Raw genomic sequence first — 13,165 nt, 5'->3', positions numbered from 1 at the left:
CCAGTTTACTTTAGGACACATGGGCTAAATCAGCCATCTGGGTAGGATCTTGAGAGGCTTGATCCCAGATTTCTTTGCTGAACAGAAAACAAACTGCACACATGTATGTGCCTTCTCATATGCTTTTTATTAAAAACTCCCTTCCATGAGGAGCAGGCCTGACAACCATTTGCTGAGATTAAACCATTTCAGAAGCACTGGCAGTTCAAAGTTGCAGCCACAGCTGAATCCCACCAGTCTGGGAGCAGTGACACCTGTCTGTCACTTTGGATACAGCCTCCCCACATAAGCTGGGAGTGAAACCCCTCACCTACCTGATGAAAAAAGCTTCCCAGACTTTCAGGCTTTGGCTGCACAATCTACAGTTTAATTCTTCACCTAAACTACAGGGAAGTCTTAGAAGGGAGCAAAGTTCTAACATGAAATTACAGGCCCAGATATAAACAATGTAGGATGTATTCATGGCTCATGTAAGCCTGCTGTATTTCCATTATTCCCTGCAAGGCTGGAAGGGTCACAGCACTATTACAAGCCTAAGCCCTTTCAGATGCAAAAAGACAGATTTGTGTAGCTTTAGTCTTAGCTGCTCACTTCAAGCAACTCAGAGCTCCAGTTTGTCCTGTGAGGCCAACAAATTAATAAAGGAAAATTCTGGGCTCTTGCTTGCCTTATCAGATAGCATGGAGTAGAGAAATTTCCAGCCTTGGCTTCCTGCTTTCCTCTCAGTCCAGTCCAATATTTTAAAAATTTCACTGGTGAAAGCCAAGAATTGGCCAGTGTTCTTGTTATTCTCATTCTTTGAAAAGATATGACTATTACCCAGACAATGAGAAAGGAAGTTCTTTAATCCCTACATCAACAGTGAGTAAGAAAATGAAGTATTATAATGGCATGAGCATAACTGTATCAGGTAAGAATTAAAAATTATGCTGGACAGTCAATAATGCAAAAATAAGGAACCCATTTTTATTTAATATTTTGACACAGGCAGGCTTCCACTAAGTTACAGGGAAATGCAGTATTAATGAACTGAATGCTGCCACTGGAGATAAACCAAGTGTTCTTTCATTTGCACAGTACTTCCATCCTGACCACATTCATTTAGATGCAAGAAGGACAGGACAGTGCATAGTGAAGGTATTATAAATACAGAGCTGAAGTATTCAAACATATACCCTTATTAGAAAATACACCTTTAGTACTAAAGCTTGGAGAACCACTACCAACACCTCTTTATTTGAGACTATTTTTTTCACAGAGAAAGCAATTTTACTGTGAATGCCTGAAGCACAGAACTGCAGCAGCTTTCTTATCCCATCTTTTAGGGCAAGATCTCCAAATCATTTTGACAGCAGCAAAGCTGAAATCTTATTCTTAAAGATACTTAAAGAATTTTAAAAATACTTAAAGAATTTTGTAAGCTTTTGTGTGTGTATGTATATCCAGTCAATACAATAATTGCACATAGGGACTTAAAGCTTTCCCTGGTATAGATGTTAGACCATGGCACACTCAGCAGCATGGCTTTATCAGTGGGTAGCCCCTAAAACTTCCGAGGTCCGAAAAGGCCATCAGGGACACATCAGTTACTAAGTTTCAAACAGACAGAATGAGGCTGTGATCCACAATCAGGGCAACTCAGCAGGTTCATGGAAGGATCCTGCAAGTGAGATACTCAGCAATACAGAGACTCCTCACAGAGCCACCCAGACAGGGAGTCTGTTGACAAAGAGCTTCTTAAAGAGGCTGGAACAGTGTAGCCAGTATTGTACCAGTGATAAATTCAGGCATTAATTACAACCAGTTATTCAGTAACCAGCCTTCACAAAGAACTGGAACTGATCTCTTAGAATGTGTTAATTTAGGAGCATAGTTAATGAGGAGGAGAAAACTACTAAGTGCAGTTGAGGGAAATGCCACGCAGTGTTGGGCTGCTGGACTGAGCTAAAAGTTTGTAGTCTGATGAATGTTTCAGTATTTGAGCACTGGGGTTATTTTTGTTTTAGTGTATCTCTACCACAAAGAGGTAGGGTGATGCAGTGAAATTGTTCAAGGAGCAGAGTCAAGTTTATGCTGTACATCCCTGAGACTCATTAGGTTTTACATTGACAAAGTGATGTTACAGAGATCTAGCCAGGCACAGGCTAAGAATACCCTGGGACAGAGTAGTGAGGCTTTATCTTAAGTCATCACACCAAGGCTATTACTTGTCCACAAATATACCCTGCTGTTCCTAACCAGTAAAAGACTTACTAAAAATATAATACCAAACTCACTAGACATACAGGCATCTGATGTTACCACAAAATTCACTGTATGGGAACCCAAACCCTTTTATATACAGATTAATTAGGGGCTGCTACACAATTGAACAGCCGTGGTAGTGTCCAGGTCATATGCATACAAAGAAGATTAGAGATCCCACTAGTGCTGTAGGGTCAAAAGGCTTATTTTCAACTGGCACCCTGAACTGTCACGCACACTATTCCAGAGCAATTGCCTGGAAGGGGACACACCTCATCTGATTCAATTCCATTTCTTCAGCAGACTGAAAGATTTGCTATGCAGCTGCATAATGAGAGTTTTGAACAGGCTGTACCTGGAAGATGACAAATTGGAAAGGTGATTTGAAAACAAAGGAGCAGAAAAAGCTCCAACTGTAAGGCCAGAAATGACTGTAGGAACATGAAGGGAACAGGTGACTGCCCATTCACTCTCTTTTTTCAGTTCATTGAAGGGAATTTGACTTTTAGGGAGGTGGAAGTGCTATGATGTTGGAAACTATTAGGGCACCTGTGCACTGAGAAGTGGAAGCTTTTTCCCTCTACACCAAAGTTAGAAGCAGAACAAGAGCCAAGAAAAAAACCAAGCCTACATCACAAGCTGATTCCTCCAGCTACGAATCAGACAGCAAACGGGACGTGCACTAGAAGTGCTGGTGTTAAAGCAAGCTGTGCATTTGTTTTGGGTTATTTTTTGAACTCTTGGGAGTTAGCTGGCCAGCCACACTACTCTAAGGAGCAATAGTTCAGACTGTCAAATTACTCCTCTGGGAGTACCCAGAGCCAGACTGCTCAGGCCAGTGTACTTGCTCAGATATTCCCCTCATGAAATAGGAGGAATATTTTTTACCCTGCCTTCTCCCCCCAAAAAAAAGACCAAACAAAAAATCAACCCCCTCAAGTTACCTGGAGGCACAGATCCAGCATCAAGACTATTTAAGAGTTGATTCCTGTTTCTGTTATTTGTGCCTCCATGTGATTGATAAGGAAGTTGTAGGTTAACCAGTGTTAATTTAAACGTATTCTGGAAGACTGCTGTGTGTAAGTGATGATAGAAAATTAAGTGGCACAGAAATCTGACTGCTCTGCAGTCATCGCTTGCTGGGTTAAGCCACCGGTTTCTGGATGTGGTCCAGAAAGATTGATCATATATTCAAGGGCAGAATGCAGAAGATAAGAGTGACATGCCGTTGTGCTTTTGTAAAAGAACACTGGGTTCGGCCCCCAGTTAGATCATTTATTTATCTGGCACTGAAGGGTGATAATGGCTTGTTTTCAAGTCTCCAAAATAAATGAACTACACTGCATGCAGAAGTAGTCCAGGCCAGCCAGCAGAGGATAGAAAATATGCAGGGTCAGCATAACACTGGTTTCAATTTCAGTTACAAAAACATTAGAGCTCTCATTTAAAACAAGATGAGGAAACTAGGTCCTCTCTCCACTCTGCTGAGAGAACCAACCTTCTCTCCCCAGAATACTGACAAAATCCACTTCAAACAGAGTTCAGCAAAACAATTCAGGGTAACACCTTCCTGCTGCCACTTACACACTAGAATTTTCTTAAAAGTATCTTTGGCTTGCTCTTAGGACTAAGCTTTATCACCTACCCTTTTATGCCTTGCTACACGAGCAGCAGCTATTGACTGACAATTTCAGTCATGCAAGGAAAGTATGTCTCAGTCCTCTCCCAGAATACCTCAGGCCACCAGATTAGTCAGTCTTCATATAACACTGCAAAGAGATTGAGTCAAGCCTGAAGTGTCAGGCCAGACAGGTCTCCTAAAGCTGAAGTTTAATAGTCTTTAGCCTCCATAAATGGGAGTCCTGGAAATCAAGTCTTCCCCATCTTTAACTGGGGTTTAAGTTTTGGTAGTGGCCCACATTGTAGAGACCAACTTCCCTTCCTCTATAGATTGAGATTCATGTTTTGAGCAGAATACATCCCAGCAAGAGCCAAACCAAGGTCAGGAACAGCTCTTAAGCCAAACCCAGTCATTACCCAACAAAAGCCTTGTGTCCTGATGCTTGCCAGGGTCACTTACCAAGAGCAAGTTTGATGAGGAAACCTGGCTGCTTGTCCCGAGTTGTTACAAAGCCGTATGCCAGCTGCAGTCTAAATGATTGCACAGCACTTGTTGGAAGTAGCAGCAAGAAGGGGCTTTAGTTAATAGCCACCATGTGCCAGTTAGGTCACAGCACAAACCACTCCATGGCTCAGACACTGCAGTGCTCTCAACCCATCACTGAGATGCCCAAAGCCCAGCTTTTAACTCAAGGCAAATTTGGTCTTGGACAACTCTTTTGGAGGTCTAGATTTAACAGCAAGAAATCAGCTCTTTTTCATGCAGAGTACCTTGTTTCACTTGGAGGAATATTATGCTTCTTTACCATACTAAAGAGTAATCAGGTTATTTAGAAGAGCAGTAATTACTCAGTGCTTGGACACCAGAGCCCCTCACAGTCCCAGATGCTGGATATTATTATCTGTTTACCAGTGGAAGCTTTGGGTAGTTTCTCTGGGCAGGGCTGTGACCCAACTGCAAGATGTGTGGGTAACTGATAAGCTGCTGACCGTAAAAGTCACCTGACAGCAGCAGCTTACTGAAAGCACACAGTCCCTACTTCACAACACTCCGCAGCTTAACAGTGCCTGCTTCCCTGCTTGCTTTCTGTGCTGCCCAGGATCTCCTGTCTGAAAGGTGACTCTCAGGTTGAAACATCAGCTGTCAGGCTACACACATGGTGTCACTCATCCTGACAGCATTCTGCTTCAACTTTGACAACTGGATTGTTTTCTGGTTTTGCAGGGAGCTTTAAACACACAACAGCTAGGAAGTTTATTGGACTTGATACAGCCATTACTGGGCAGGTGCAAGCTCTGCTTAGGAAAAGTATTGTTTCACTCACACCATGTTTAATGCTGGTGTATTAAGCTAAGCAATGCTCTCCGCACTCTGTAATCCCCAAGTCAATGGACTACTGCTGAATCAAAGTGTTCAGTAAGGCTGACACTAAGCTGAAGGACCATGAGCTCCAACAGAACAGGTATCAGACCAGTTAAGCCATCTCTAAGGGAAACAACTGCACACAAGGCTGTTCTGTTGGAGTTTTGATGAATCTTATGCCCATAGTTGGAACAGGTCACAGCCTGGGATCTTGCAACTATTACAGATATAAAGGTCATGGGAGTGACCCTTGCAAAACTAAAACACAGCACAAACAGTTCTTCATATTACTCATTACTCTGCAAGCTGCTAAAGCTTCCTCCTCCGTCACGACAGCCTTGTCACTTCCACAGGGCTCTCCTGGCAGATCAGCTGGAAAGCTCCTTTTCAACTTCAAGAGCTCTGCCTCTGTTCAGCATGCTTTTACACTATTAAAAGTAGCCTATAGCATTGCAGACAGTCTGAAGGGCAAGTGAAGCTTGTTTTTATGTCAAACATGACACCAGCACACATACACTGTTGCTCAACAGATACTGCTTGATCATTTGATGAAATTATTTTAGGATGGCTTATGTTGTTAGAGCAGCAGAGGAGTTACAGACTGCAAGTAAAGCTCAAAAGCAACTGCTAGCTCCAGCTTCTTGTGATGAGCAATGTGAAGGATTTCACTGGTTTTGCCTACCATGCAAGCAGCAGTGCCCACATTCTGCCAGTGGAACTGGCTTTCAATTCTAGGAATTGCTGCAGGAAGTCATAAGGTGCTCAAATAGGCAGTGCACCACGAGCAGAGTTTACAGACTAAGCTAGACAAGATCAAATGCTCTTGTGTAAAGGAACTGTTCATAGCTTAAATCAGTGTCTGCTGAAAGTCCTGAAGTGTTACATGCAGCTGTGTTCACAACTGCAGGCATCACCTGATACCTGCAGGTCATTCCAGCCGTCATGTTCCCACCCAGGAATTCACAACCCCTAAAGCTTCAACATCTTTTCTAAGCTGCTCAGTTGGTGACATATTTTGACTGCAAGAAAGTTTTTCAAATGTTAGATGCAGGTTCACTGATGAATTACTCTGCAAGTACCATCCAATGTTAGTATCCTCCTTGCTTTTATAAATGATCCATTTAAGTTTATACAGGGATAGAGGCAGAGTCCATGCATTCCTGTCTCAGCATACAAGCACAGCAACATTATATAACCAAGTCCTAATTTTCTAGCTGCCAGGACTGGAGTGAGTTTAAAGGTAATTAACCTTGGAGGTCACAGCCCTGTGAGACAGGTCCAACTTCAGCCTGCTCTCTCAGAGCCTGGATTTCCACCTGGAGGAATCAAGGCAGTTACTTCTGAAAGCTCAACACTTGCCTCAGTGTGAAAACTTAAGGTCACATGTACTTAAACACACAAGCATGTGCATTGTTTCAGTCAGAGTTACACCACGCTCCACTGGAAGCCACGAAAATATTCCACTTGTGCACCCCACTGAAAAGGCATGGACAAAGTTGCCCCTCTCGAGTTCTGCTGTCACACAACACAGAAGGAGCAGCAGGTTCACCAGCTGTCAGTCAGTGTTCCTGCCTCCTTCTCATGACTAACTAAGGACACCTCCAGCAGAAAACAATCTCCCTTGTCAGCACAAGGCAGTATAATACAACTATATTTAAAACGGACTCATTTTTTAAGGCACATTTCAGCTTGGAGAGGGAGGATTGCCCTTGATTGCAGGCAGTCCCCACAGCATCCAAGCAAGATCACGTCAGCAGATACTGCTCATTCCTTTCTCAGCAACAGACTCCCAGAGAGCAGCAGATTCCTGCAGGAGTTAACCCACAGTTACACAGGAGGGTTTATCTGCAGAACCACACATTTTCCTCTTGCTGAAGATGCCTCAGTCATACATAATTGAACACAAGAACTGCTATCATTTACTTGCTTGGAGAGGCACAAGCCAACCCATGTAAACCAGCCTCTGACATTACAAATAGCTAACTAAAATAGAAGTTGTTCCACTGATCCCACCCATTACATCATGGAAGTTGTTATTTTGTCATGAAAACTCCCTTAAGTATCCAATTTAATCTCATTAATAGGGGAATTAAGATCTCACTTCCAAGACAGCAGCTGCCACTACCTTTGACATAAACAGGAACTCACAGATGTTTCTGGATGCATCAGAGACTACTGGATGCATCTTTAGGAGTTTAAGGTAGTGTTAGCCTTTCAAACTTCCAGCAAAAAGCACTTCTGTAAGCATTTATAGCCAAAGTGTCAAGTAAATAGTTTAATCTCTTGTCTGAAACGTCTTCCCTTATTTAGGAAGGGAAAAATTAGGCATGTTGAACATTTCATCAATCCACTATAATCACTAAACAAACCGAGTGAGGAAGACCTTATCTTTCACAGTACTGGTAGGAGGGAAGAAGTCACACAAGCCACAGCAGAGCAGTCACATCAGGAACCCCCCTCTGCCAGACATTTACAAAAAAGCCTGACTTGGGGAGGGAAGCAGAAAGTATTCACCAGCTCACTCTTTGAGCTCCAGCACCTGCTCAAGCCATATTTCACTAAATATTTTAGTAGCACTGTCTGATCACAGCAGTGGAACATGATGCAGCTCACGCTGGAGCAGTTTTTGCAGAGCAGAGAGGATACATGCTGTAACAGTGCAATTCCTTCCCACAGATCCTCATAATGATGCAGTTATTTGGCTGTGCTCTGTACCCAGCGCTGCCTCTCCTTGTAGATTCAATTCTTGTAACATCTCTTTTCCTGAAGGAGAAAGCATTTCCTCTGTCTAACACTCAATATCTTTCCTATGCTTTCCCATTTGTAAGTCCCTGAATTAGCCAGGCTCCAGAAACATTGATTCACTCACTGCACCCCGTGCCAAGTCAGAGCCTCGGCAAAATCTTTTCCTCCCCTCCTTTTTCCCCTCTGTACCTAGAGCATACTGAAGGCAAAGCACTCCAACAGAAAACCCCCCCACGGAGAGAATATTTTTCAAGGTCAAGCAGAGTTTTTGCACCTGCTAAAGGTGCTAAATTAAGGCATGTTAAGAGTTGCAAATCACTGAATACACGATCGCTGCATTCATGGATGTTTAACAGCAAATTTGGAAGTAATTTCTTTCCCCAGTACCATCATATCAGGCAAGGAGAGACACAATTGTTTCGTGATAAAGCTTTGAGATCAGGTGACAGCTTAAGCGTGGAATTATTCAAATGGCAGGCTACTGAAGTTTAATAGCCTGAAAAGGTACACTAATTTCCGTCTTTGGTCCCTTTGTCAAGTCCTCTTCCAGCGCAGTCTCCACCCAACACAATCCTAAATGGGCACTTAATGAATTCTGATGAGAAAGAGGTGGCTGTCTCAGACACCCCACAAGCCTCTCCAACATCACCTTACTCATTCCTCCATTCATTCCTCATCCCTTCCCAACATCTCCTTTGACCCGATTTGTCACCACAGCACATGGCATTTCTAATTTCCACCTCTGCAGCCCAACATGTCCCTCATCCCCAAGATCCTCGCTGTCTTCCCATCTTCACAACTTCACATACCCACACTCCAAAGCTCCTCAATCCTCTCACCTTTCCAATCCCAACACTCTTTCACCCAAAAAGAGCCCCTAACCCCAAACCTTTCTCATCTTCACCTCAAGCCCTTCCTCACCTTCACCAGCCCCTCAACCCCGTCACCCACAGCTCCTCAGCCGCCCCTCGCCTCCACACGCCGTCCTCCCTCCGGACACCCCTCACAGCCCGAGCTCCCGCCGCCCCCCTTACCTGCCCCCGGGTCTCCCCCAGCACCCGGGACCTGCTCCGTGCGGCGGAGGGGGGAGGCGGCGGCGCCGGGGAGGGCGGGGGGGATGAGGGAGGGAAGGAGGGAAGGGACGAGGTCACTGACGGCGGCGCGAGCGCGGCGGCACCGGGCAGCGGCGGCCGCTTTATACCGGGTCCTCGGGAACCGGCACCCGCTTCCGCTTCCGCTTCCGCCCCCTCCCGCCCCCGGGGTCATGAATATGCAGCGATGGAGGCGTGGCCTCCCGGGGGTACGCGAGGTGTGGGTGATGAATATGTATCAAGGGGCGCGGCGCCCTCAGGCTGTGGGCGGGCTCATGAATATGTAACGAGGGGCGTGGCCTCGGGGCAGGGTAGGGGACGGGCGGGGGGCGTTGCTGGGTGACGGCGGGCGGGCTACGGGGGCGCCCGGGCGTGCGCCGCAGGGATGCCCACATGAGGGGAGCTGAGGCGGGCGATGGCGGGGCCGGGGCTGGAGAGCGGCAGCGTCACAGAGTGACACGGAATATTCATGAGTCGAGTCCAACTCCTGGCCCTGCACCGGACAGTCCCAACAATCCCCAACAATCCAAACAAACTCTCGTGCCTGTGAGAGCTGTCCAAACACACCCTGAGCTCTGCTATGCTTGGTGCAGTGACCACTTGCCTGGAAAACTGTTCCAGTGCCCAACTGCACCCAACTCTGGGTGAAGATACTTTTTGTAATATCCAACCTAAACCTCCTGGACACAACATGAGGGCATTTCCTCAAGTGGTGTCACTGGTCACCACAGAGAAGAGATCAGATCTGCCCCTCCTCTTCCCCCCTGCAATGAGGTCTCCCCTCAGTCTCCTCCAGGGTGAGCAGGCCAAGTGTCCTCAGCCATTTCTCATATTCGTTGTCTCCTCAAGGCCCTTCACCATCTTCATTACCCTCCTTTGGTTGCTCTCTAATACCTTTCTATTTAATATTGTGGTACCCAAAACCGCACACAATATTCAAGGTGAGGCCACCCCAGTGCAGAGCAGAGCAGAACAAAACAATCCCCTCCCTTGCTCAGCTGGTGATTTTGTGCCTGGTGGCCCCAGGACAAGGTTGGTCCTCCTGGGTGCCAGGACACTGCTGACTCATATTCACCTTGCCATCAACCAGGAACCTCAGAATACTTTCTAAAATGCTTCTTTCCAGCATCTCATTTCACAGTGTGTGTAGCAGGAGTTTTTCCCTCTGCCCACGGATGAAGGATGAGCCCGTTGTCACCGCTCCTGGGTTGAAGAGGTGCTCTTGGTTGGAAAGGGAGCACGAGTGGCAGCCTGAGGGTGGATGGAGGCTCTGCCTGCCCTGTCCCTGCCAAGGTAGTGGGCATTTCCACAGAAACAGAGCACAGACTCCTTGCTCCTCTCAGGCAAAGTTGTGCCAAGTACAGCTGCAAACCAACAACTTGGAAAGTGCAGGACTGGGTGCTGTTCACTGCCTGAGATATTGCAAACGTGATGGCCCCAAGTTGCTGAAATTGTCCTTCATCATGAAGGAGAACAATACCTTTTCCTCATGTTTAGCTGCAGTCAAGGTCCCATCCTGCCGTCCCACCATCCCCTGCTGCTCTGCCCACCAGAGACCATGAGCTGCCTCTCCTCATGTCCAGCCCAGCCCTGTGATGGGGTATGTGCCAGGCCACCATGGAGAGGTTGACATGTGGCATTTATTATGTATTTGTCACATCTGCAGAACACAACCCCCAACACACAGCACCCAGTGACTCTCAGGACATTAAAACACTTCAATCCCTATGGCAGCCCTGCCAAATTGGAAGAACCCTCTGCAAACTTGCCATAAAAGACTGTGTTTTTTTAGCACTGGTGTGTGTTTTTTTTATTCCCAATTAAAGTCTCCTAGCTTTAATTGTGCTGACTGCATTGTGCAGGCTAGCATGATATTTAATTTTCATTACTTACATAAACTGGGGATACATAAAGCAGCCTGCAAGTGGCATGTAAAATTGCACGTTATGTTGCGTAAGTGTAATTGTTTTCTGTTTCTTGACACACCATTAAGTATATATTCCAAAACAAGTTTTTTTAATGGTGAACTTCTTTTTCTACAACCCATGAATAAATAAACCGCAAAGCATACCAGACTTCAGAAAAGGAAAACCACAGAAGGCAAAATGGAAGAACTGTACACATCTATTAAAAAGCAAGATGAATCTTGAATCTAACAGAGAGACTCTGTTACAAGTCCTAAAGAAAAAAAAAAAGTGAGCAATATTTTGTTCTATAATGCTGTTATCAATATGTTTTTGGTTTTAGGCTAATTCAGACCAAGGGCTGAAAAGTATGCATGACCAATCATGCACAACTCACTAAATTAAACATCCTCTGGTGAGGATGTCCAAAGTCCATTCAAAGAGTGATGGTTTTTAAGACGTACTACTGATGTTTATAAACACAAAAAGTGGCAAAATAATTATCTTAAGTAGCCAAATGGTGAAGATAAGGATACACACCCATAACAGCCCAGTGTAACTCCTACTCTTGACAGCAAAACATCCATTGTATCAAAACTGTGATACACATGAATAAAACATTAAAGGTTCTTCCACAGAAGAAAAAAAATATACCTATACTTATAGAAATGTCTAATGGCTCTGTGGTAAGAAAAAAAGTCTTTAATGACTTTAGTGGAAATTCTGAGACCCTAACACACCTAAAAACACCAAGAAAAGATCTCAAGATATCATTACAACTTCTAAGATGTGCTTCTTGTTACCCATGCCTTTGTAGCAGCCCCAGCTACCTCATGTTTTGACACCTCATTTTAAAATAACTGAAAAAAAATTTAAAGTACTTCTTTTTCAGTCCTTTTGTTGCCTGCTGTTGCGGTGAAGTGTGATCCTTACCTCAGCCTGACATTTTAGACCCGTTCTGGCAATGTCCAGACATGTCCAGACGTGTCCAGATATTTCTCCACTGTATTTCCTCATGTTATTTACACTCAGGAGTTGTTAATTCTCAGCTTTTAGCTGATCCTAAAGTCAGAAAGGGGGATTTTCCATAAACAAAACATTTTACTTTAAAAAATATGATTTTTCATCCTGAGTGAGGGGGTAGAAAAAAAAAATCCAAGGAAACAGACCCACCTTTTCCCTCTGAGGTTCTTACTCAGCTCCAAATATTTAACCCATAATAAATAAACGCACTCTCATGTCTTGGCAGGGGAGAAATGAGTGTCAGTCAGGAGCCTGATGTGCTGTCCAGACGTGTGCTACTTTTGCCTGGGAGAGGGACTGGGAGAAAAACCCCTGGAATGAGGCTGAGAGCAGGATTGGAGACAACCCCTAAGCACTCCCCTCGGGTCCCTCCTCAGCAGGGTGGCAAATCCTGTTCTTTGGAGAGTCCCAAGGCAACATATAGGGATTTGAGGCACTTCAGGGGGAGCTTTTTTAAAATAAAGCATCCAGAAGTCACCTTAAAATCTCTCTCAGGCTCTTGGCGTGCATGTATTCACTTCAGTGAGTCACGTACTTGTACAACCCCCCAAGGTACTGATCCCTTGCTTACCCTCGCTTCCCCCGGTTTGTTTGGCATGGAGTACCCGAGGACTTTAGAACAGAAATAACCTACAGGACCTCAAACCACTGGAGAGCAGCATCCTGCTCCAAATACCTTGTTTTGTGTCTTGGCAGAGATGCTGGAGCAAGGGGTCTTCCCTATTTAATGAGATGTTAATCAACCAGACGGCAGGCTCATCAGCAAGCTGCCATGAGTTCTCTGTACTCCATTTCACAGGTACTTGGCTTACCAAATTGTTATGAAAACTCACCATCCAGCCAAGCCAAACAAACACCACCCCCAATATTATTTTACACGCGTGTCAAAAGAAATAACTTGCCGCAGGCCAAGCGGGTGAAGGAATTTTACGAGGCTGCGGCTGATCCTCCCTTCTCCCCTCCCTCAGACAGTTAAAGAAATGTTTGCATGATGAAAGGGGTAAGGGAGCAGAGGACAGCTGGTTAGGAATTAATGAAATGTTTGAACATTATCATGCGATAATGGATTTAGCTGACTGTTTGCCAGTGTTCAGATCTAGTGTGAATTGCTTTATATGAAACAAGGGGATTGCTAGATTATACAAACCTCCCGAGAACACTGCTGCTCCTAAATC

General features: G+C 45.0%; 1 protein-coding gene across 3 annotated transcripts in view; it reads right to left on the bottom strand.

Moving 5' to 3' along the window:
- SLC45A4 (solute carrier family 45 member 4) overlaps positions 1–13,165 on the bottom strand; it is an 85,074-nt gene that overhangs the window by 53,530 nt on the left and 18,379 nt on the right. Inside the window, exon 1 of one of the 3 annotated variants that reach the window (XM_039731533.1) lies at positions 9,007–9,169. The exons of the other annotated variants lie outside the window; for them this stretch is intronic. The gene's annotated coding sequence lies outside the window, so the exon portion shown is untranslated. Of the gene's footprint in view, positions 1–9,006; positions 9,170–13,165 lie in introns of those variants that run through there. 3 annotated transcript variants of the gene reach the window in all.

This window comes from Passer montanus, unplaced genomic scaffold, assembly GCF_014805655.1.
Source record: "Passer montanus isolate IOZ18808 unplaced genomic scaffold, ASM1480565v1 scaffold78, whole genome shotgun sequence".
In the NCBI taxonomy this organism is placed as follows: Eukaryota; Metazoa; Chordata; class Aves; order Passeriformes; family Passeridae; genus Passer; species Passer montanus.
This window is presented reverse-complemented; position numbering and strand designations above follow the sequence as displayed.